At 39.6% G+C, this 25,416-nt stretch overlaps 1 long non-coding RNA gene across 1 annotated transcript; it reads left to right on the top strand.

The window, feature by feature from the left end:
• The first annotated feature begins 1,346 nt into the window (after positions 1 to 1,346).
• On the top strand, positions 1,347 to 9,375 carry LOC141424800 (uncharacterized). Its single transcript, XR_012449715.1, has 2 exons — positions 1,347 to 1,418; positions 9,194 to 9,375. It is a non-coding gene; the product is annotated as an uncharacterized lncRNA (long non-coding RNA).
• Positions 9,376 to 25,416: the final 16,041 nt, after the last annotated feature.

Here is a 25,416-nt window from a genome sequence, read left to right as displayed (position 1 = left end):
ATCTCTAAGCTTTGACAAATGTTCCCTGGGGAGCAAAACTGGCCACAAATGAGAGCTATCACTCATGTGTAAACTACCAAAATGTAAGAAATTCAGAGGACGGGGAAATGTGAAGGGTCAACAAAATCCAGATTCTGAGAAATTCTACGGGTCAAATGACCTGCTTTTTTCTATGAAGATTTTTTTTTCTTTTATTATTCATATGTGCATACAAGGCTTGGGTCATTTCTCCCCCCTGCCCCACCCCCTCCCTTACCACCCACTCCGCCCCCTCCCTCTCCCCCCCCAATACCCAGCAGAAACTATTTTGCCCTTATCTCTAATTTTGTTGAAGAGAGAGTATAAGCAATAATAGAAAGGAACAAGTGTTCCTGGTTGAGATAAGGATAGCTATACAGGGAGTGGACTCACATTAATTTCCTGTGTGTGTGTGTTGCCTTCTAGGTTAATTCTTTTTTTTTTTTTTTTTCATTTTTCTTTTATTATTCATATGTGCATACAAGGCTTGGTTCATTTCTCCCCCCTGCCCCCACCCCCTCCCTTACCACCCACTCCGCCCCCTCCCTCTCCCCCCCCCTCAATACCCAGCAGAAACTATTTTGCCCTTATTTCTAATTTTGTTGTAGAGAGATAAGCAATAATAGGAAGGAACAAGTGTTCCTGGTTGAGATAAGGATAGCTATACAGGGAGTTGACTCACATTAATTTCCTGTGCATGTGTGTTACCTTCTAGGTTAATTCTTTTTGATCTCACCTTTTCTCTAGTTCCTGGTCCCCTTTTCCTATTGGCCTCAGTTGCTTTTAAGGTATCTGCTTTAGTTTCTCTGAGTTAAGGGCAACAAATGCAAGCTAATTTTTTTAGGCGCCTTACCTATCCTCACCCTCCCTTGTGTGCTCTCGCTTTTATCATGTGCTGTCGGAGACAAGGCTCCCTTTGTGAGCCATTCTGTCTTGACCTTGCCCACGGTTGTTTGTCCCAACTTCTCCACCTCCAGCACAAGATGGCGCCGTCCCTGCTTCTCTTCCGGGAGTTTACCTTGCCGCCGGCGCGAACGTGCACCCTATCAGAAGTCCTATAGCAGAACCAGCCAACCAGCCTGCACCTCGTCGTACCCCTCACTCCCTCAGCACATAAATACCCCTGTGTGAACAATAAAATTTTGCAGCTTGATCAGAACCCTTGTCTTGCTGTCTCCTTCGTGTCTCTTGTCCCTTCATTCTTCCCCTTCTAGGTTCGCTACCCACGCTGATGTGTCCTGCAGGACGGGACATCTGGCGCCCAATGTGGCTGTAGCTATTCCTGTGATTGCGGGGAGAACACCGTCCTCTGGAAAGGCTTGGTGCCAAGCAGAGTTCGCGATCGCCTCGGCTAACGCAACCGAGAGACAGATCCAGGAGGAGAGTGAGGACGGCGAACGGTGAGTGACCCACCATGGGACAAGCAGTGTCGTCACATGATTTGTTTCTTTCAGGCCTCAAGGAGGCCCTCAAGACACGAGGGGCGCGTGTTAGGAAAAAAGATTTGAGGTCATTTTTTTGTTACATAGGAGATTTATGTCCTTGGTTTCCTCTTGAAGGAACCATTGATGGTAAGAGATGGCTCCGGGTCGGAGACTGTTTAAAAGACTATTATGAATCTTTTGGCCCCGAAAAAGTCCCTGTGACCGCCTTTTCTTATTGGAACTTGATTAATGAAATACTCAAAAGTGCTCCCTTTGATAATGGTACCTTAAGACTTGTTAAAATCGGGCAAAATGCTATGCAGACGGCTTCCCGCCCTCCTTCCAGGTGTCCTTCCGTTTCTATTGATATAGATTCTTCACAATCTAACTCAAAATCTGATAACCCTGCCCCACCCCAGGACCCAAAGGATAAAGAAATTACCCACCTCTACCCAGTCCTAAACCCTGACGATGCCTTAACTGTTGAAGAACAGGCTACCCTTGAGGAAACAGCTGCCCGTTACCGTTCAGAGCAAGACCCGTCCTTGACGGACCCCCCTTTATACACTCCTCCTGCCTTTTGTGCTCCGGCCCTGCAAGGGCCTACTGCCCCTCCAGACATTTTCTCTCCGCTTCCCTTACCTAACTTAGCCCCCTTACATGAGTCCCTCCAACACAGACGAGAGCAAATTAAACTTTTAAAAGAATTAAGGTCTCTTGACCTTGAGCTTCACTCATTAGCTCTAGACACAGAATCTATACGTCCCAGCCCAAAACAGTCTAAAATAAAAGCTAAGCCACACCATCGGGCTGTTCTCACCTTTCTGGTCACTCGCAGCCAAACAGAGACAGAGCTTTCCCATACGGAGAATAGGGAAAATGATGATAGGGACTCAGACTCAGATGAGGAGGAACACTACAATGCAGGAGAGGAACAAGAGGAAACAGGACAAAAACAAGGTTCAGAGGATGAGGAGCCCACCTCTAGGCAGGATGAAACCCAAAATGCCTATAAAAAATTAAGTCTACACTTTCTCGAAAAACTTAAAAAGGCTTGTGCTCAATATGGTCCCACTGCGCCTTATACGTTGGCTTTATTAGAAAATCAAAGCACACAATGGCTTACTCCAAATGATTGGAAATTTCTAGCCCGAGCTACTCTCAGTGCTGGAGATTTCCTGCTATGGAATGCAGATTTTAAAGACCACTGTAGGGAAACTGCTCAAAAAAATCTGACTAAAACCTCTTCTAAATCCTGGACCTATGCCAAATTAGTGGGTAACGCGCCATATGACACCAACTCTAGACAAGCATGTCTCCCTGTGGGGCTTTTGGCGCAAATTCAAACAGCTGGCTTACATGCTTGGAGACGCCTCCCTCAAAAGGGCTCGGCTACCACCTCCTTGGCAAAAATTCGACAAGGGCCCGATGAGCCTTATAGTGACTTTGCTGCCCGGCTCAATTTAGCTGCAGAGCGCTTACTTGGTCCAAGCGAAAGCGAAAGTGCCTTTGTTAAACATCTTGCCTTTGAAAACGCCAACCCAGCTTGTCAGGATGTTCTTCGACCACATAAGACTAAAGGAGAACTTTCTGACTTTATTAGACTTTGTGCTGGGGTAGGTACGGCCCATGCCATGGGCCTAGCCATAGGTGCTGCCTTTACCAAGGCTCTCCATAACCCTGGCTCACGGACTTGCTTTAATTGTAATCAGCCTGTCCATTTTGCACGTAAATGCCCAAAGGCAATAACCCCCCAGATCGGGGCTCAAACCGAGGCTAAACCACCCACCACTCTCTGCCCTCGTTGTGGCAAGGGCCGTCACTGGGCTAATGAATGCAGGTCTAAGACTAATGCTCTTGGACAACCTATTTTTCCCCGCTTGTCGGAAAACTCCTCACGGGGCCAGCCCCTGGCCCCGATATCCCCCAGGACAAACCCAGGGGCAATAAGGTTTGTCCCTTCCCAAGCCCCCAACCTTCCTCAAAACCCTTCTCCACTATCTCTTCCCTCCAAAGAGCCACCCCAGGCAGTGCAGGATTGGACCTCTGTGCCACCACCGATACAATATTAGATTCAATGCAGGGACCCCAGTTAATACCCACTGGAGTTGTGGGTCCCCCTCCATCTCACATGTGTGCTCTTATTCTTGGAAGAGCCTCCACCACCTTACAGGGTGTACAAGTCTTCCCTGGCATTGTTGATAATGATTTTACTGGAGAGATACAAATATTAGCCACAGCTATTAATGGGGTTGCAGCCATTCCAGCAGGAACAAGGCTCGCACAATTACTTCTCCTCCCCCTACACTCAGGAGGCACCTCCACTGCCCAGAGCCTACCACGGGGGACTGCCTCCTTGGGGTCCTCTGATATCTACTGGGTACAACCCATCTCTCAGGAAAGGCCCTCCCTTACCCTAGTTATTGAAGGAAAAGAGTTTCAAGGAGTTTTAGATACTGGGGCCGACGCCACCATTATATCCCAACAATATTGGCCCCCGGGCTGGCCCCTCACCCCATCCTTAACTGACCTCAAAGGAATAGGACAATCAAAAAACCCCCTAGTCAGTTCTAAGGTTCTTCACTGGTCTGATAGGGAAGGCAACAAAGGAACTGTCACTCCCTTTGTTATCCCTGGTCTCCCAGTTAACTTATGGGGCCGAGATATCCTAAGCCAGATGGAAGTTATTTTGGCCAGCCCTAACTCCATAGTTACCCATCAAATGCTCCGTATGGACTTTGTCCCAGGCACGGGCCTTGGTAAACAGAGACAAGGAATAACTAAACCCATACTAGCCACACAAAAAACCAATACACAGGGGCTTGGGTATTTGGATTTTTAGTGTCGGCCCCTGACCCTCCTGTACCCCATGCAGATAAAATTATTTGGGAAACTCAAATTCCTGTGTGGGTGGATCAGTGGCCCCTTACCCAAGAAAAATTAAAGGCTGCTTCCATGTTAGTACAGGAACAGCTAGCAGCCGACCATGTAGAGCCCTCAACCTCACCATGGAATACTCCTATTTTTGTTATCAAAAAAAAATCAGGCAAATGGCGCCTTTTACAAGATTTGCGCGCCATCAATAGAGTCATGCGCCCCATGGGAGCACTACAGCCAGGTATTCCTACACCAGTAGCTATCCCCAAAGACTATTATAAAATGGTTATTGACTTAAAAGATTGCTTTTTCACCATCCCTTTACATCCTGAGGATAGACCCTATTTTAAAGCCTTTAGTCTCCCTCGCATCAATTTTCAGGGTCCTATGCAGAGATTTCAATGGAAGGTACTTCCCCAAGGTATGGCCAACAGCCCTAGTCTTTGTCAAAAATATGTCGCACAGGCAGTTGACCCTGTGAGAAAACGATGGCCACAAATTTACATCTTACATTACATGGATGATTTGTTGATTGCCGCACCTGATACTCATAATCTTAATGGTTGCTACCTGGATCTCTATAAAGCCCTCACTACCTTGGGATTACAAATAGCACCTGATAAGGTTCAAACACAAGACCCTTATACCTATTTGGGCCTTCAACTCCAAGGCAACCAAATCCAAACTCCCAAGATACAATTACGTGTAGATCATCTTCACACCCTTAATGATTTTCAAAAATTAATGGGAGACATTCAATGGCTAAGACCGTATTTAAAATTACCCACTTGTGTACTCTTACCCCTTAATGATATTTTAAAAGGTGACTCCCACCCCACCTCCCCTCGAAAACTCACCCCCGAGGCTCAACAGGCATTAAACCAAGTCACAAAAGCCATTACCCAACAGTTTGTTACACAAATTTCTTATAACCTCCCCCTGATCCTGGTCATTCTACATACTCCCCACACACCTACAGGAATTTTTTGGCAAAGGGATCCACATTTTAAAAATAAAGGTTGCCCCTTGTTCTGGGTCCATTTACCCACCACATCCTCCAAGGTTATTACTGTTTATCCTGCTCAGGTAGCTTCTGTTATTGTCAAAGGTCGTTTACTCTCTCGACAACACTTTGGCAAGGACCCTGATAAAATCTTAATCCCGTACACTAAAGACCAAACCCAATTTTTATTACATACAGAAGACGAATGGAGCATTGCTCTATCAGGGTTTTTAGGAACAATTGATAATCACCTCCCAAGTGACCCCCTTTTACATTTTGCCCAATTACATCCCTTTATTTTTCCCAAAATTACTCAAAAGGCTCCCATTCCTCAAGCCCTCACTGTTTTCACAGATGGCTCCAGTAATGGCTGTGCGGTCTTTGTTGTCGGTAATCAACCTACTACCTTTGAGACTGCCTATCAGTCAGCACAGCTTGTGGAACTGTTTGCCATAGCACAAGTTTTTATAACCTTTCTCGATAAACCTGTTAATATTTATACAGACAGTGCCTACATTGCTCATTCTGTGCCCCTGCTGGAGATTTCACCCGCCATTAAGGCCTCTTCCAATGCGGCCTTTCTGTTTCATCAGCTTCAACAGCTAATCCAGACCAGACGCCACCCATTTTTCTTAGGCCATATCAGAGCACACTCTGACCTTCCCGGTCCCCTTACACAGGGAAACGCCCAAGCTGATGCAGCTACGCGCTCTATCTTTCCAATCTTTGCCGGCTCCATCCAAAGAGCCACCGAGTTACACACTCTTCACCATCTAAATTCCCAAAGCCTTCAATTGTTTTGTAAAATTACCAGACAACAGGCACGAGAGATAGTTAAGGCATGCCCTGCCTGCACTATCTCCCTTCCCATTCAACATTTGGGAGTCAATCCCCGAGGATTATTACCCAACCAGGTGTGGCAAATGGATGTTACTCATTTTCCCGAATTCGGAAAAACCAAATATATACATGTTACTATAGATACCTTCAGTGGCTTTATTTTTGCATCTCCACACTCTGGGGAAGCTACCAAAGATGCCCTTTCTCATCTTGTTTCAGCCTTCACCGTTATGGGTAAACCTACACACATTAAGACAGATAATGGCCCTGCATATACCAGTTCTAAGTTTAAACAGTTCTGTTCTACTCTACAAATTTCCCATACTACTGGGATTCCTTATAATCCCCAGGGTCAGGGCATCGTAGAACGTGCCCACCTCACTCTGAAAACTTGGCTAACCCGTCTTAAAGCCTCTACCCTTACCTTTACCACTCCCAGAGATCGCCTAAACCATACATTATTTACCCTCAACTTTCTCACCCTAGACAGCGACGGCCACTCGGCCGCGGACAGACACTGGCACCCCTCGTCTAACACTGTCCGCCCACCCGTCATGTGGCGCGATCCTCTTACATATAAATGGAAAGGCCCAGATCCTGTCCTCATTTGGGGCTGAGGCTCAGCTTGTGTTTTGGATCAAGAACAGGCTGCCCCTAGATGGTTACCAGAACGCCTAATAAAACAGGTTAATGACTTAACAAAACCCAGGGAGAAAGACCCTCTCCCTGAGGGCGCATTATCTTCTCTTACAGATGCTGTTCACACACTGGATGAAGATCCTGCTTGCGACACTCCTGCTAAACAAGTTTGCTGATGGAGGATTTCGGGACCCTGGCTTAGCCGCTCAAGAGCTTTTTGGTGCCCCCTGTGAATGCAGGGGAGGACACTTGTCCATAGCCCCCACCAGCTATGCCCTGACCGTGGATTGCATAACTAAGGTGGCTTATCAGCGTATAGAGCAAAACTCATACATTGGGGGATTTTGGCAGCCTTCTTGGGTATGTGTTAATAAACCAAAAGTCTCCACCGCTTCAAAAGAAATTAAAAATTGTTCAGCTACCTGTCACCACACTTCGGCAGTGCATAGCTCTTGCTATGCCCAAGCCTCTCTCTGCCGCGGCAAAAACGGACAACAGTTTTTTGAGGCCATTCTTATTGCTGGCTCTGAACAAGGGGTCATGGGGGAGGTAGCGCCGACTCTGTCGTGCAGATACCCGGCTTTCTCAGCCAAACCCAATATACCGTTCACCTCTCCGGCAAATTGGCTGGATGTGAGGGCAGCGCTGGCAAACCCTCCTGCTGGCCCCTTAAGGCCCCTACAGGGGTCTCTGACGGTGGAGGACCCACGGATGCTGTCAAACATCTTCAAGTGATTGAGCTTTTAAAACCCCAAATCCCCGAACTCACATATCACCCCTTAATGTTGCCTAAATCTCAGATTCCAGATTTAGATCCCAATACATTAGATATTTTGGGAAGTACCTTCTCCTTGCTTAACACTTCCAACCCCACACTTGCTAAGGATTGCTGGCTTTGCATGACCACAGGAGCAGTAATGCCCATGGCAATACCTGTCAACTCCACCATAAATAATCAGGATACCTGTCAATCTGGACTTCCTTTTAAAGTACAGCCTATGGATGCACCTACAGTATGCCTTCAAGGCAGGATGCAAAATAATTCTTATGATATTGACGTTGGGGTTAGTTCTTTTGGAAATTGCTCATCAGTTCTAAATTATTCCTCACCCACCCCAGTTCTTTGTCCCCCCAACGGTACAGTTTTTTTGTGTGGAGGAAACTCAGCCTTCCCCAGGCTTCCAGCAAATTGGACTGGTGGCTGTGTTGTTGCCTTATTACTCCCAGACATTACTGTTATTTCAGGAGATGAACCTTTGCCCATTCCTAGCTTAGACACCTTAATTAAAAGACATAAACAGGCAATACAAGCCTTGCCGCTCCTTGCCAGCCTTGGAATAACAGCAGCTATAGGCACAGGTACAGCTGGCTTAGGCACGGCTATACACTCTTACCGTCGCCTATCTCAACAACTTATAGATGATGTACAAACTCTATCTGGAACCATTAAGGATTTACAGGACCAAATAGACTCCCTGGCAGAAGTGGTCCTTCAGAACAGGCGAGGCTTAGATCTGCTAACAGCCAACCAGGGAGGTATCTGCTTGGCCTTAGGGGAAAGATGCTGCTTTTATGCCAATAAATCAGGCATAGTACGCACCAAAATTAAACAGCTTCAAGAAGATTTAGAAAAGAGATGAAGGGAGCTATTTGAAAACCCCCTCTGGACTGGGCTTAATGGAATTCTACCCTACCTTCTTCCACTATTAGGCCCCTTGCTAGGTCTACTTTTAATTGTGATCATAGGGCCCTGCATTATAAACAGGCTGATACAATTCATTAAAGAACAAATTAACACCTTAGCCTCTAAGCCTATACAGGTCCATTATCATCATCTGGATATGGAAGACCGTGCTCCTGAGACCCTCCTTTCAATAAGAACTCGCTAAATGCTCCATCTGGGTTTCCAAATTTTCTCTCTGCCACCCCCTCTTCTTATATAACATTCTTGACCACTCATCGCCCATTGGGCCCTCCTCCACTGGGCCCCTCTGCTTGGGGGAGGCAGCACCCAGGGAGAATGATCATAAAGGCTTTTCTAAACGAGGGTGCAGGTAAGACTGCAGGAGGGTGGATCCTAGGATCCCCAGACCCAAGACCTCTGTATGACATGCCCTGGTGCATGGCGGTTGGCATGCTCCTAAAAAATCCGCCTCCTCAAAAAACATGCCAAGGAGATTCTCTTGAGAACTTAGCAAGGACGCTTGCTTACAAAGCAAAATGATCTCCACCCTGAGGAACTGGGCCTCTGTCATCCCCTCTCAATAAGCCGACATATTCTGGTCATGTTTGTATAAGAATAAGGGGGAAATGTCGGAGACAAGGCTCCCTTTATGAGCCATTCTGTCTTGACCTTGCCCACGGTTGTTTGTCCCAACTTCTCCACCTCCAGCACAAGATGGCGCCGTCCCTGCTTCTCTTCCGGGAGTTTACCTTGCCGCCGGCGCGAACGTGCACCCTATCAGAAGTCCTATAGCAGAACCAGCCAACCAGCCTGCACCTCGTCGTACCCCTCACTCCCTCAGCACATAAATACCCCTGTGTGAACAATAAAATTTTGCAGCTTGATCAGAACCCTTGTCTTGCTGTCTCCTTCGTGTCTCTTGTCCCTTCATTCTTCCCCTTCTAGGTTCGCTACCCACGCTGATGTGTCCTGCAGGACGGGACAATGTGCTCAAAGTCCAATCCCAATGTTGTGTTTGCCCTTGATCTAATGTCCACATATGAGGGAGAACATACGATTTTTGGTCTTTTGGGCCAGGCTAACCTCACTCAGAATGATGTTCTCCAATTCCATCCATTTACCAGCGAATGATAACATTTCGTTCTTCTTCATGCCTGCATAAAATTCCATTGTGTATAGATACCACATTTTCTTAATCTATTCATCAGTGGTGGGGCATCTTGGCTGTTTCCATAACTTGGCTATTGTGAATAGTGCCGCAATAAACATGGGTGTGCGGGTGCCTATGGAGTAACCTGTGTCACAGTCTTTTGGGTATATCCCCAAGAGTGGTATTGCTGGATCAAATGGTAGATCAATGTCTAGCTTTTTAAGTAGCCTCCAAATTTTTTTCCAGAGTGGTTGTACTAGTTTACATTTCCACCAACAGTGTAAGAGGGTTCCTTTTAACCCACATCCTCGCCAACACCTGTTGTTGGTAGTGTTGCTGATGATGGCTATTCTAACAGGGGTGAGGTGGAATCTTAGTGTGGTTTTAATTTGCATTTCCTTTATTGCTAGAGATGGTGAACATTTTTTCATGTGTTTTTTGGCCATTTGAATTTCTTCTTTTGAGAAAGTTCTATTTTCTATGAAGATGTTAATCCATTCCAATGTATGGAATATATTTTGACCTTGACTCATGCATAATATAAAGTTATACAGCAATAAGAGATCTATGAACTCACTGACTGGATAGTTGATGATGTTAAGGAATTATTAGAATCGAAGGATTGTAATTATGTTTTTTAAAATGATTTTATATTTTAGAGAGCCAACTGAAACACTTCAGAAGAAGTGATATGTTATTTTGGCTTTGTTTCAAATTGATCCATGTCTGGGGCTGGGAAGAGAGGAGCAACTTACATAAAACAAGATTGGCTATGAGTTGACAGTGTAAAATCAGATACTAGGCTCATGAAAATTAATTGAGTTGTTCTCTTTGATTTGGATTGTGTTTAATATTTGTCATAAGAAAGAATTTAAAAAATTGTAAATGTGTTTCTAATAGCTTTAAGCTCATATATTATCCCTATACCAACAGCTTAATGTTTTTAGAAAGAGTGATTTAAAATATTAATTACTAAATTAATTGCCCAGAGAAAAACACAATGCATTTGTTGTAATCTAAGTTGGTGGTGTTTATTGATCAACTTCTACAAGTATTACTGAGTGACTATCTTCTTTTAAGCAGACAGAACAAAATCTGGTATATCACTGGTGTAGTAATTAAGTAATGCCCTCCTAGGCTACCATAAATATTAAATTTAAATTTCATCTTTTAACTATTTTCCAAATGTCATTTAAAAATTCAGCTTGGTAGTGGGCATTGTGTTGTATTTTTGTAATCTCAGAACTCAGGAGGTAGAGGAAGATCATGAGTTTCAGACCAGCCTGGGCTACATAGTGAGGCCTTATCTATAAACAAACAAACAAAGAAAACCCCAACTTTATGAACTCTCTGCTACCATACATGTAGGTTAACTCAATTTTCCTAAGATTAAGGTGTGAAGTTCTGCAACCATTGCTTAATTGAATAAAGGACATCCTGTGACCACAAGGTGATTAGTTGAAAAACAGTACAATTCTCATTACTAGTTTATATAAATCTGAAATTTCTCTATATTTTATACCCCTTCAGAAATGTAAATGTTTAAATTGTTTTATGACTTCAACTTACAACCATAATATCCAAATATTAATTTTGTGTTTATTATTATCTTTAACCAATGTAATTGCTATGGTATTAAATCTGGTATCTCCCCAAATATGTTGGCACCTAATAGCCAACGTAATAGTATGACGAGGTAAGACCTTTAAGAAAGTGATTAAGTCGTGAGGGCTCCACCCTTATGAAGGAAATTAGTGCCCTCATAAAAGAAGTTAAAGGGAGCTGCCTCACCTCTTCCACCATATAAGGACACATAGAAGTCAGATATATGAGAAACAGATCCTCACTAGACACTAAATCTGCTGGCACCTTAACTGTGGATTCCCAACCTCCACAACAAAAGATGTATTCGTTGTAGACTAGTACAACCACTCTGGAAAAAAATTTGGAGGCTACTTAAAAAGCTGGACATCGATCTACCATTTGATCCAGCAATACCACTCTTGGGGATATACCCAAAAGACTGTTACTCCAGAGGCACCTGCACATCCATGTTTATTGCGGCACTATTCACAATAGCCAAGTTATGGAAACAGCAAAGATGCCCCACCATCGACAAATGGATTAAGAAAATGTGGTATCTATGCACAATGGAATTTTATGCAGCCATGAAGAAGAACGAAATGTTATCATTCACTGGTAAATGGATGGAATTGGAGAACATCATTCTGAGTGAGGTTAGCCTGGCTCAAAAAACCATAAATCATATGTTCTCCCTCATATGTGGACATTAGATCAAGGGCAAACACAACAAGGGGATTGGACTATGAGCACATGATAAAAGTGAGAGCGCACAAGGGAGGGGTGAGGATAGGTAAGACACCTAAAAAACTAGCTAGCATTTGTTGCCCTTAACGCAGAGAAACTAAAGCAGATACCTTAAAGCAACTGAGGCCGATAGGAAAAGGGAAACAGGTACTAGAGAAAAGGTTAGATCAAAAAGAATTAACCTAGAAGGTAACACCCACGCACAGGAAATTAATGTGAGTCAATGCCCTGTATAGCTATCCTTATCTCAACCAGCAAAACCCCTTGTTCCTTCCTATTATTGCTTATACTCTCTCTACAACAAAATTAGAAATAAGGGCAAAATAGTTTCTGCTGGGTATTGAGGGGGCTGGGGGGGGAGTGAGGGGGTGGAGTGGGTGTTAAGGGAGGGGGTGGGGGCAGGGGGGAGAAATGAACCAAGCCTTGTATACACATATGAATAATAAAAGAAAAATGAAAAAAAAAAGATGTATTCGTGCTATTAATTAATTTCTTGTCCAACATATTTTCTTATAGCAGGCTGAAAAGACTCAGATTGATATTTGTACCAAGAGGTGAGGGTTTTCTTTAACAAGTACCTAAAACCATGAAAATGGCTTTGGAATTGGGTAATGAGTAGAGGTTAGAAGAATTTGGAGGTATAGGTTGGGAAAGGCATTGCTATGAATGGAACATAAAGAACAATTCTAGTGAGGGCGCAGAAGGAAAGAGAAGCTATCGAGAAAGGGTCAGTATTTCTAGAAATTACTTTCCTGGCTGTGATCAGAATGTTGATAGAAATATGGATAGTGAAGGCCATTCTGTTGAGAGCTCAGATGTAGAAATGAGGAACATGTTATTGGAAACTGAAGGAAAGGCTATCCTTGTTGTAAAGGGGCAAAGAGACTGCTGAATTTTATTTGCATCCTAGTACTTTGTGAGAGGCAGAGTTTGCCAGTGATGAGAGAGAATGTTTGACAAAAGAGATGCATTCCATTCCGTTCTATTCCATTTGAAAAGGCAGTGCCTTAAGCTCCAGAATCAGAAATATCTGTTTAAGTTCCAGCCAGGATGGTCATTTGCAGCTGTGTGAATTGAATAAGTTTTAAAATTTTCTGGGTCTTTGTAGCTTCTGTTTCTGTATTTACCTGCCTAAGGATTGAATCTTAAATGAGCTAGAACATACAATGCACTAAGCACCATGACTGCAAAACAAATATACCAAGTAAATGAAGTTGCTTCTGCTGCTTTTCTTATTACATACCCAATCTCTAATTCATACTTCACATCATAGTTCTACTGAAAAGATTTTAAGTTTTCATCTAAGCAAAAAGACTTCAATTCTATTTTTAAGTGGGGAGAATATTTAAAAGGTAGAAAGAAAACACAAAGATAGCATGCTTTTAGCTTGTTTGTATTGAGGCCCACAGAAATAATTTAAGAGAGTGCATAAATTGTGAAGTTGAAATAATTAAGAAATCTACTACTTTTCAGTAACATAGGTGAGCAAGAATTTGACCCCAATCAAGTTAAATGATGAACTTTACATTAAGAATAATTGGTTGGTAAAATTTTCATAAAAGAATTGTGTCTTCAGAATAACGAGTATGCTTATCTTTGTCTGCAGTTATTTTTGCTTTTTTTTTCAATTTAACATTCATTTGTAACTTAGCAATTGCTAAATGAAGTGGTAAATTCTACAAATGCTTAAAGAAATGACCTTTCTCACACGAGTCTCCATGGAAGAAGCTTAACCTTTTGTCATGAGCCTAGCATCTCTGCAATGTGCTTAAGAGTGAAAGGTTTAATTCTTACTCAACACTTCAAATCCATATTCTTTATCATAGCTCGCTAATGCTATGACTCTATTATGTCCTCTGCTGAAGAAATATCAGAGAGTTTGATTCTTAATCTCTTTGATTCTAGCTTAAATTAATAGAAGTTTTGTGTACCAAACATTGAACCACAGAAGTTCAAATCAGAGACAAAGATAATTAAAAACATTAATGTCCCCCCCCCTTTTTTTACTTTTAGCTAAATATCTAGAAGATGAGTTGCCCTGAACCAATACTGTAAGGATGAAAGGGATGTTTGTATTATGAAGTTGAATATGATTAATTTTAGAATAAATCCATTTGTACAAAATGTATTAGAAGCAGAACTAATAAAATTACTGAAGTACTATCATACTAGTGTGCAGTAATTAAATAGAAAATGAGCATATAACATTTAAGGGATGAAAACATGATTTATAATAGCCGTGAGGATTAATAGCTTGCAAGAGAATAGCTAATTTCTTTAAATAGTTTCATCTTATTAAAAAAATAGAAGTGTGAAATGACTTGGATTCATTTCATATTGACCCATGCTAGAAAGAAGCAAGTTGATTGTTAGGAAAGCAAATAAGAGCCAAGAGAAATGATCTATCCTAATTGACCATTAATTAATTTTGACTGGTTATTCTTGCTAGATATTTGCATTAAATTATTAATATTAAAAGTACTTCAATAATTTAGCCAAGTATGTGACATAAGTTATTTTAATGATACATGAAAGACATTAACATTCTGGAATGAATAACTTTATTTGTAAAAGCATAAATATGCCAGTCATAACAGATTCAGATTTGTATTCTCATTAAAAAAATTGATTTCTGTGGCATCATTTACCTAGTGTTGTGTAACCTTTCAATACTAATCTTGTTGATTTGAAGTTTGCAATGCAGTCACAGAAATAAATGATAGTGACCCTGAAAGTGATTTAAGTCGACATGTAGAATTTTACAAAGTTTATTTTAGCATTGAGTTTGAAGGTAGATGTAGCAAGGACTTTTGTTACCCTTTATTATGTGAAATATTAAAGACTTAAAATTCAGGAGATTAACCGTAACCTTCTCCAAGAAAAACTAAAGATGAAGTCAGCAACATTGAGGCTCTCTCTTGGCTTTAGAGAGATGGATGTGACTATTGCTCAAGAGCTCTATCTTAAAAGTAAATCTTACTTTGTTTTTGGAGAGAAAATTGCTGCTATGTAAGGAAGAAAAGATTATTTTCTTAGTGAGTGAATGAAAATATTTGTCCTGTGATGGGTGCAGCTGTGCCATACTATGGTCACGGCATCACTAAGGAAGCATTTTATGTAAAAGACATTGCAACTGTCATGACTACTGAGCTCCTTGTTGATTAACGAACCCCATATAAACTATGATAATTGGGTATGGAAGGCAGAATGACAAGTGGCACAGCAGGATCTTCAGTACGGGGCATTGTTTTATTTCTCATCCTTTCCTTCCCATTTAACTGTCTAACCTCCAACAACACTTACAACTTTTAGGCTCACAGCTGAAAAGACAAACCAGGCTACAGTCTTTCTTCTATTGCTGTTATAGCTGAGAGATGAGCATAAGGAGATGGCTGTTGGGGAAGTAATGCACTTGGGTGAAGCCTTAACCAATAGTGCAAGCAGTCATTTTTTAAAATAATGATAAAATATTGTGCTAGCCCATCATTAACAACTAAACCATGCCCTTTAAAAATATTGTTATCAAAAAAGGCCACATCAATAAACCTCTATGTGAAATGTTCTTTTACCAGGCATAGGGCTTATACCACATGGCATATACCTATAGTTACACAAATATGTAATAAGTGAAAGCTACCAATTTATCATACTACTGAAGATCTATAGAAAGAGATTGCCAATATGTTCTAGTAGCACATTTAAAGAATCTAATAAGTATAGATTCTTTTGTTATTTTTATAATATTTTATTGCAGTCTCTATAATTTTCTCAAAAGTTGTGTAATAGAACTAGATAGAGGTTCTCTAAGGCTTGTTTCAATTTCTAAAATTCATTGAATCTACTTTTCTTTGAAAGTTCTGCAGTACATTTTGCCAAGTCCTAAAAGTTCTGACCTGATTAAGCCATGAAGAAATGATCATTTTTGATAAAATTGTAATATAATAGATTTTTCTCTATACTATAGAAAAATATAGCATTACACCACTGATATCAAGTATATCTATACTTGATAATTGCTAAACCTTCTTACATGCAAAGTACATATGGAAAATCTTATGTTTATTCAAAAATATCTAATTGGTCCCTATACAGATTTAAAGTTAATTTTTAAGACAACCTAAATTATCAATTTCATTTTTGTTAAATTGTATAATATTAAAAAGTAATTTATGGCAATCCTGATTTCCTTAATCTTTATTTTAATCAATTTGAAACTGCAGTAACACACGTTTACTTTTAGTAAGAAATGACCAAAAAGGGGAAGCTAAGTTCACCTTGGATAGTAGAATATACATCATTTTGTATATTATTTCTAAAATTACCTTGAAACTAAGAAAAAATAAGCACAGAAGTGTCAAGTAGAATTTGGCTAAATAAAAACTATGTAAAAATAAGATGTTGGACATTGGGAAGAAAATCTTTTTAGTAGGGAGATTGCTTGGTCTTTTCTATTTAATATTTATGCAATATTTATTTCTGGGCACAGCAATTTTTTGCATTTTTCATTGGCGTATTTTAAATTGTACATAGCAAAATGTTTTTATCATGATATTTCCACTATGGCATAGAATGTACTTTGGTCACACTCACCTCCTCTATTTTGTTTTCTTATCTCCTCCTTCTCCTGCCCCTTTTCTCTTCCCTTTCTACCTCCCTAGTAGTCCCCCTTTAACTTTATGACCTTGATTTTCTGTATTTTTTTTCCTCTCACTTCCACAAATGACAGAAAACATGTGATACTAGACTTTGTAGGCCTGGCTTATTTCACTTAACATGACAATCTCCAGTTCTATACATTTTTCAGTAAATGACATAATTTTTTTTTCATTTTTCTTTTATTATTCATATGTGCATACAAGGCTTGGTTTATTTCTCCCCCCTGCCCCCACCCCCTGCCTGACCACCCACTCCACCCCCTCCCGCTCCCCCCCTCAATACCCAGCAGAAACTATTTTGCCCTTATCTCTAATTTTGTTGTAGAGAGAGTATAAGCAATAATAGGAAGGAACAAGGGGTTTTGCTGGTTGAGATAAGGATAGCTATACAGGGCATTGACTCACATTAATTTCCTGTGCGTGGGTGTTACCTTCTAGGTTAATTCTTTTTCATCCAACCTTTTCTCTAGTTCCTGGTCTCCTTTTCCTATTGGCCTCAGTTGCTTTAAGGTATCTGCTTTAGTTTCTCTGCATTAAGGGCAACAAATGCTAGATAATTTAATTCTTCTTAATGGCTGTGTAAAACTCTGTCTATTCTGTTTACTATTTAAACAGCATTTATTTTCTGGCACAGTGATATTTTAAAGGCATGTTTTAATTCAACACTTTTCAGATATGAGTCAAGTACATGATTAGTTAACAGAATTCTTCCAAATACTTACAACTGCATATTAAGAAACATAAATTAGCTGGGTGCCAGTGGCTCACACCTGTGATCCTAGCTACTCAGGAGGCAGAGATCAGGAGGATTGCAGTTCAAAGCCAGCCTGGGCAAATAGTTTGCAAGATGCTATCTGGAAAATACCCATCACAAAAAGGGCTGGTGGAGTGGCTCAAGGTAAAGGCCTGAGTTCAATCCCCAGTAACACACACACACACATAAACTAAAGCTGTAAGTAAAATTTTACCTATTATTTATAACATGTAAGGGGAAGAGTGACATTGCCACACCAATTTCCACAAAACAAATAAATAAAACTCTAAAAGCTGAAAATATTGTTGGGACACAAAAGATAAAAGGGTGGATCTGGTGACTCTATTCTCTAGCACGCATATAAATGTCCTTTAAGAAAAGTCACAGTCACATTATTTGAGTTACAAGTGACAAAAAGGTCCTTGCCAATATTATATTCTATTTTACACTTCATTTACTTGCTTCAACTAAAAAGAAAATTAGCATGTGGTTTAGAAATAAATGATTGCTTTTCTGTAAATAACAGGTATGAAGAAATGAAATTATATTAATTATATTATATTCACAATCTATAAAAGTATAATTACATTCATGGCAGAGTTGAGGTGAAGAGAAAGTAAAACAGGGTCCAGCACAAAGTAAGCTTTCACTTAGGATTAAAATTAACAGATAATTTGAGTATAACTGACCAGTAAAGTTTATTCAGCTCAAAATGAAACCCAAGTCTCTTAGATTTCCTTCTGCAAGCCAGAAAGAACAGAGATGAGTAATCCATCCCAGATCTAATAAGAGAAGGAACTCAGAGTTTAGTGTATAATTTTTCATTACAAGTGGTTATCACTACTGTGATAGTACCAATCAACTCATAGAATTACCATTGGGCCCTCCCCTACCCACTTGCATATTCATAAGCCAACAAATAGCAAGCCAGAAACAACCACCTCACAAGCCCCAGAGATCATCCTCACTGACAGATTAGCCCGTGCACAATTTAGCTCCTAAACTCTGGAAAGTTTTCGCAGGATGTTTTCTTGTCTTTAAGTTTTCAGAAAAATGATAGTAAAGACATGTTATAAGGCTCTTTGATTTGCGCTTTCTAGTGTGGTCATTTCATGGAAGACAAGGATCGATTCCTAGGGGCTCAGAATTTGGGGGAGAGAGAGAGGAAGATGGAGTTTGCAATCAAAGCAGTTTAATAAGCTTGACTCTACAGAATTTATGGTAAGCAAGTCAACTCAAAATTCACTTTGATATCATGCAACATAAAGATGAAATATTTTCTATGACCAAAATAAACTTTTTTTTCCTTCTGAAATTGTCTTTGGCTTTGTTTTTGTTAGTTATACTTTTAACTTTTGATAGGACTTCAAAAGCATTAAAGCCTCTTTCCAGAGTTTATGATTATAGAGTGTGCGTAGTCACTAAGATATTTTAGATGGCAATACCTCTTCTCCATGTTGAGATTATCAAGTCTTTCATTCCACTGTTATCTGATTTAAATCTTGAGTTTTCATAACTTCTCTAATGTTTTCCTCTTGGGACTGGCATTGTACATTTGGGAATAACCATATTCAATGTTATCAGTGATACCAGCGGCTTATGTTTGCACATGCCTTACATTTTTCAAATACCTTCACTTACACTGGATACCAAAAACAAGCCTGTGAAGCAGAGAGAGGAATAATTAGCATTCTTACATTATAGATTAAGAAACTCAGGTCTGGAGACATCAAATGACTTGCCAAATAGGTATTAGGTAGAAAGACTATAATTGAAATCCTCTGTCCCAAAGTTTTGTACTGTGCCAATCAGGTTGGGTCAGGTAAGGCTATAGCACCAAGCAATCCCCAGATGCACAGACTCAATACAAAGATATGTTTCTTGCCCCTATATATCTACCCCAAGATGCATGGTGCTGTTTTTAGTACTCTTAGACTGAGATAGTATACCATGCACAATCAGGACATTTGTCTGCCATTGGTAGAGAGAAGGAGAAAGAAAATTACAGCAGCTCTACAGAACTTTCTCAAAAGAAGAAATTCAAATGGCCAAAAAACACATGAAAAAATGCTCACCATCTCTAGCCCTAAAGGAAATGCAAATTAAAACCACACTAAGATTCCACCTCACCCCTGTTAGAATAGACATCATTAGCAACACCACTAACAACAGGTGTTGGCAAGGATGTGGGGAAAAAGGAACACTTTTATACTACTGGAGGGAATGCAAACTAGTACAACCACTCTGGAAAAAAATTTGGAGGCTTCTTAAAAATCTGAACATAGATCTACCCTATGATCCAGCAATACCACTCTTGGGGATATACCCAAAAGAATGTGACACAGGTTACTCCAAAGGCACTTGCACATCCATTTTTATTGTAGCACTATTCACAATAGCCAAGCTATGGAAACAGCCAAGATGCCCCACTATTGACGAATATATTAAGAAAATGTGGCATTTATACACAATGGAATTTTATGCAGGCATGAAGAAGAATGAAATCTTATCATGGATGGAACTGGAGAACATCATTCTGAGCAAGGTTAGCCTGGCCCAAAAGACCAAAAATCATATGTTCTCTCTCATATGCGGTTAATAGATTGAGGGTAAACCCAACAAGGGGACTGGACTTTGATCACATGATAAAGCGAGAGCACACAAGGAAGATATGAGGATAGGTAAGACACCTAAAAAACTAGATAGCATTTGTTGCCCTCAATGCAGAGAAACTAATGCAGATACTTTAAAGCAACTGAGGCCAATAGGAGAAGGGGACCAGGAACTAGGGAAAAGTTTAGTTTGAGAAGAATTAATTTAGAAGCTAACACACATGTACAGGAAATCAATGCGAGTCAACTCCCTGTATAGCTATCCTTATCTCAACTAGCAAAAACCTTTGTTCCTTCCTATTATTGCTTATACTCTCTCTTCAACAAAATTAGAGATAAGGCCAAAATAGTTTCTCCCTGATAGTGAGGGGGAAGGGGGGAAAGGAGGGAGCATCATAGGTAAGGGAGGGGGCGGGGGGGAGAAATGCCCCAAACATTGTATGAACATATGAATAAAAAAATTTTTTTAAAAAAAGCAGAAAAAAAAAAAGCTGTAACAAAGACCCTTCTCCTCATGATTCATCAGTCAAAGCAAGTCTCACAGCAGTGTCTACCTTCAAACAGGTAAACCTATGAGGAAGTGAAACAAATTGGAATTTTTTTTGTAAATGCAACTGATGGCACTGATAGTTGGTGTTTCTGCACACTAAATTTCAAGTTTACTCTCCTTTGTGACAGAAATAGGCAGGTGTTCCATGAAAGAGAAAACCTGGATGTTCTGTGTAGTGAGGTTATCGAGCTCAAATGCAGGATCCTGGATGACGATTGTAGTCCATGTATGGGGGTGGGGAGGAGGTGCTTCATGCCTGAAAGTGGCTTAAACCAAAAACCTATGAAATGAAACTGAATCCAATTTTCACTAGAAATGCATGTTTGGAATATCTTCGATCACTATTCCCATTTAAAAAGGAGAAGGATGGGAGACACACAGCACTCGCTGGTCTATAGTAGCTGTGAAATCTCAGAGGGCAAATATAGTAATGATTGTCTGTCCAAAGGGGAGAAAAATGTTCCTTGATTAGAGCTGGGAAGGGACTCTCCAGTCTATTGTGCTTCATGGCACTTGGCTCAACCTTCTGAAAAATTCTTCCTTTTCCATTTTGCTCAAAATGGATCACATTCAAAGGAAATACCAGACATTGTGACACTGTTGGACAAATAGCAGCTTTTTCAGGAAGAAAAAGAAGATAATGTGTTGAGTTTCCTTTAAAACCATTGTGCAGTTTAAAATGCTGTTCTTTAATTATGCTCTTCTTATATTTTTGGTGTTAAAATATCCTTTCCTGTGGACTTCTATATCAGCAGCATGGTGAACTTCATGAAAAAAAATTCCTCTTTTATGTGATAATGTGATGTGAAATATAAGTTTTAAATAAAATATAATTTTATAGCATTTCTGGGATATCTGGAAAGAATAAAAACCTCAAAGGACTAAAAATAGAATAACAATGAAAACAACCAAACAAAAAAGTCTTGAGTTGAAAGCAGAGCTCTACACAAGAAGTACACACACACACACACACACAAACACATAAATGATTTTGCTCTGCTAGAGAGTTTCTCATATTAGGTCTAGGAATCTGGGTCAACTGGTCTCAGACATCTGGAGCCTTATTGCTCCCAGTGGAAGTATATTCAAATCCTTTCTGTAAGAAAGTGTAGATTAATAATACAAACAGCCAATCAATGATTACAAACACAAGGAAACAAACTACTCATATAACAAATTCTATATGTAAATGTCAGTGGAAATGACATCAGATAAATATCCACAAGAACTACAAATATTGGAATGATTAGATGAATAATGTACATCATTGTGAAAAGATTTATACAAATAAGAGAGAAACACAGACATAAAAACAGAAGATTATTCAAAATAACTAGGGAAAGTTGGGCATGATGACACTTGGCACGCTGAGACAGGAGGATTAAGAGTTCCAGACCAGTCTAGGCTACATAGCAAGACCACATCTTATCTGCCCCCTCTCCCCAAACATGAATGGGGAGATTTAAAAATAAATAAAATTGAATTGTTACAAATTTAAAATTTAATTGCTGAGATAAAAAGTTCAGTGGATGGATTTAAGAGGAAACTAGACACAGGTAAACCAAACATATGCTTAGACCTAAGTGGAAAGAACTGAAAAGTTCATTGAAAGACATCACATCTACATCCTGAAAATATGAGATGCTCATGGACATTAATATTCACTATCCTAAACATATAATTAGAAATTCAATCTAACTGAATTTCAATACAATTCTGATAAAAGTTTCAACATGCTATTTTGCTCCTTTAGAACTTGAGAAGTTGAATTAAACTTTTACAGAAAGATCAAAGGACCAATAATAGCCAAGATACTCCAGAGAAGGGGAAAATTGTGGTGAGTATCTAAAAAGAGGAAATTTCCAAAATCTAAACATGAAGAGAGAAATTTGTCTGTCGCCTAATTCAAGGTATTAATGTAACATGGGGGAAAAATTGCCTAAAGAAGGTGCTGAGAGTGACTGAGAGGTCTTGGGGTATAGAGCGAGAAGAATCAGAGAAGAATTTGAGGAAGCAGGTCTGGTTCCATCTGCAAGTGTACCTTCTTCTACTCATGGATGTGTCCAGTTGTACTATTATGCTGCTAAGTACTTAAATCAGTACTTTCAAAAAATTTCTATGCAAATACTCCTAAAAGCTTTTTAAAAAGCTTTTTACCTTTACATATTCCTAAGCATCCATCAGGTCTTACCATACATTTAAATAATTACAAAGGATGTAATTGTTGGTGTGTTGAAAATAATTACAATTCTAAATTTAATATATGATACTTATTAAAAATGTACCCAATGAAAGAGATGATATCCATTCACCATCACCCATTTAAAAAATGTATGAACAAAAGTAGACTTCAAACCTACATTGATCAAATGAGATAAAGAAGGACATTCCATACTAATAAAAGGGGAAATAGACCAAAAGGAACTAATAATTATCAACCTGTATGCACCCAATGTCAACGCACCCAATTTCATCAAACATACCCTGAAAGACCTAAAAGCATATATAAACACCAACACAGTGGTTGTAGGAGACTTTAACACCCCATTATCATCAATAGATAGGTCATCCAAACAAAAAATCAATGAAGAAATCCAAGATCTAAAATACGCAATAGATCAAATGGACCTAGTTGATGTCTACAGAACATTTCATCCAACCTCTACACAATATACATTCTTCTCAGCAGCCCATGGAACCTTCTCCAAAATAGATCATATCCTAGGGCACAAAGCAAGTCTCAGCAAATATAAGAAAACAGAAATTATACCATGCATTCTATCTGATCACAATGCAGTAAAAGTAGAACTCAACAACAAAAGTAAAGGCAAAAAATATGCAAACAGCTGGAAAATAAATAACTCATTACTTAATGAAGAATGGATCATCGATGAAATAAAAGAGGAAGTTAAAAAGTCCCTGGAAGTCAATGAAAATGAAAACACAACCTACCAGAACCTATGGGACACAGCTAAGGCAGTCCTGAGAGGAAAGTTTATAGCCATGAGTGCATATATTAAAAAGACTGTAAGATCCCAAATCAATGACCTACTGATACATCTCAAACTCCTAGAAAAACAAGAACAAGCAAATCCCAAAACAAATAGAAGGAGAGAAATAATAAAAATAAGAGCTGAAATCAACAAAATAGAAACCAAAAAAACATACAAAGAATTAATGAAACAAAAAGTTGGTTCTTTGAAAAAATAAACAAGATCGATAGACCCCTGGCAAACCTGACTAAAATGAGGAGAGAAAAAACCCAAATTAGTAGAATTAGGAATGCAAAAGGGGAGATAACAGTAAACACCATGGAAGTCCAGGAAATCATCAGAGACTACTTTGAGAACCTATATTCAAATAAATTTGAAAATCTAAAAGAAATGGACAGATTTCTAGATACATATGATCATCCAAAACTGAACCAAGAGGAAATTAATCACCTGAATAGACCTATAACACAAAATGAAATTGAAGCAGCAATCAAGAGTCTCCCCAAAAAGAAAAGTCCAGGACCTGATGGAGTCTCTGCTGAATTCTATCAGACCTTTAAAGAAGAACTGATACCAACCCTCCTTAAACTGTTCCATGAAATAGAAAGGGAAGGAAAACTGCCAAACACATTTTATGAAGCCAGTATTACACTTATCCCAAAACCAGGCAAAGACACCTCCAAAAAGGAGAACTATAGGCCAATCTCCTTAATGAACATTGATGCAAAACTCCTCAACAAAATAATGGCAAATCTAATTCAGCAACACATCAAAAAGATTATTCACCACAACCAAGTAGGCTTCATCCCAGGGATGCAGGGGTGGTTCAACATAAGAAAATCAATAAATGTAATAAACCACATTAACAGAAGCAAAGATAAAAACCACTTGATCATCTCAATAGATGCAGAAAAAGCCTTTGATAAGATCCAACATCATTTCATGATAAAAGCTCTAAGAAAACTAGGAATAGAAGGAAAGTTCCTCAACATTATAAAAGCTATATATGACAAACCTACAGCCAGCATTATACTTAACGGAGAAAAACTGAAACCATTCCCTCTAAAATCAGGAACCAGACAAGGATGCCCACTATCTCCACTCCTATTCAACATAGTACTGGAATTCCTAGCCAGAGCAATTAGGCAAGAAGAAGGAATAAAAGGAATACAAATAGGTAAAGAAACTGTCAAAATATCCCTATTTGCAGAAGACATGATCCTATACCTTAAAGACCCAAAAACCTCTACTCAGAAGCTTGTAGACATCATCAATAGCTATAGCAAGGTAGCAGGATATAAAATCAACATAGAAAAATCATTAGCATTTCTATACACTAACAATGAGCAAACTGAAAAAGAAAGTAAGAAAACAATTCCATTTACAATAGGAGGGGTGAGGATAGGTAAGACACCTAAAAAATTAGCTAGCATTTGTTGCCCTTAAAGTAGAGAAACTAAAGCAGATACCTTAAAAGTGACTGAGGCTAATAGGAAAAGGGGACCAGGAACTAGAGAAAAGGTTAGATCAAAAAGAATTAACCTAGAAGGTAACACACATGCACAGGAAATTAATATGAGTCAACTCTCTATATAGCTATCCTTATCTCAACCAGCAAAAACCCTTGTTCCTTCCTATTATTGCTTATACTCTCTCTACAACAAAATTAGAAATAAGGGCAAAATAGTTTCTGCTGGGTATTGAGGGGGTAGCAGGGAGAGGCAGGGGGCAGAGTGGGTGGTAAGGGAGGGGGTGGGGGTAGGGGGGAGAAATGACCCAAGCCTTGTATGCACATATGAATAATAAAAAAAAAATGTATGAACAACTTTACCTCTAAGCTGGAAATTTTAAGTGTACTTAAAATTTAAGTATATGTTTTTCCTACTTAA

The sequence above is a fragment of the Castor canadensis genome, chromosome 7, assembly GCF_047511655.1.
Source record: "Castor canadensis chromosome 7, mCasCan1.hap1v2, whole genome shotgun sequence".
In the NCBI taxonomy this organism is placed as follows: Eukaryota; Metazoa; Chordata; class Mammalia; order Rodentia; family Castoridae; genus Castor; species Castor canadensis.
Note: the sequence above shows the minus strand (reverse complement) of the source record. Positions and strands in the feature narration are given on the sequence as shown.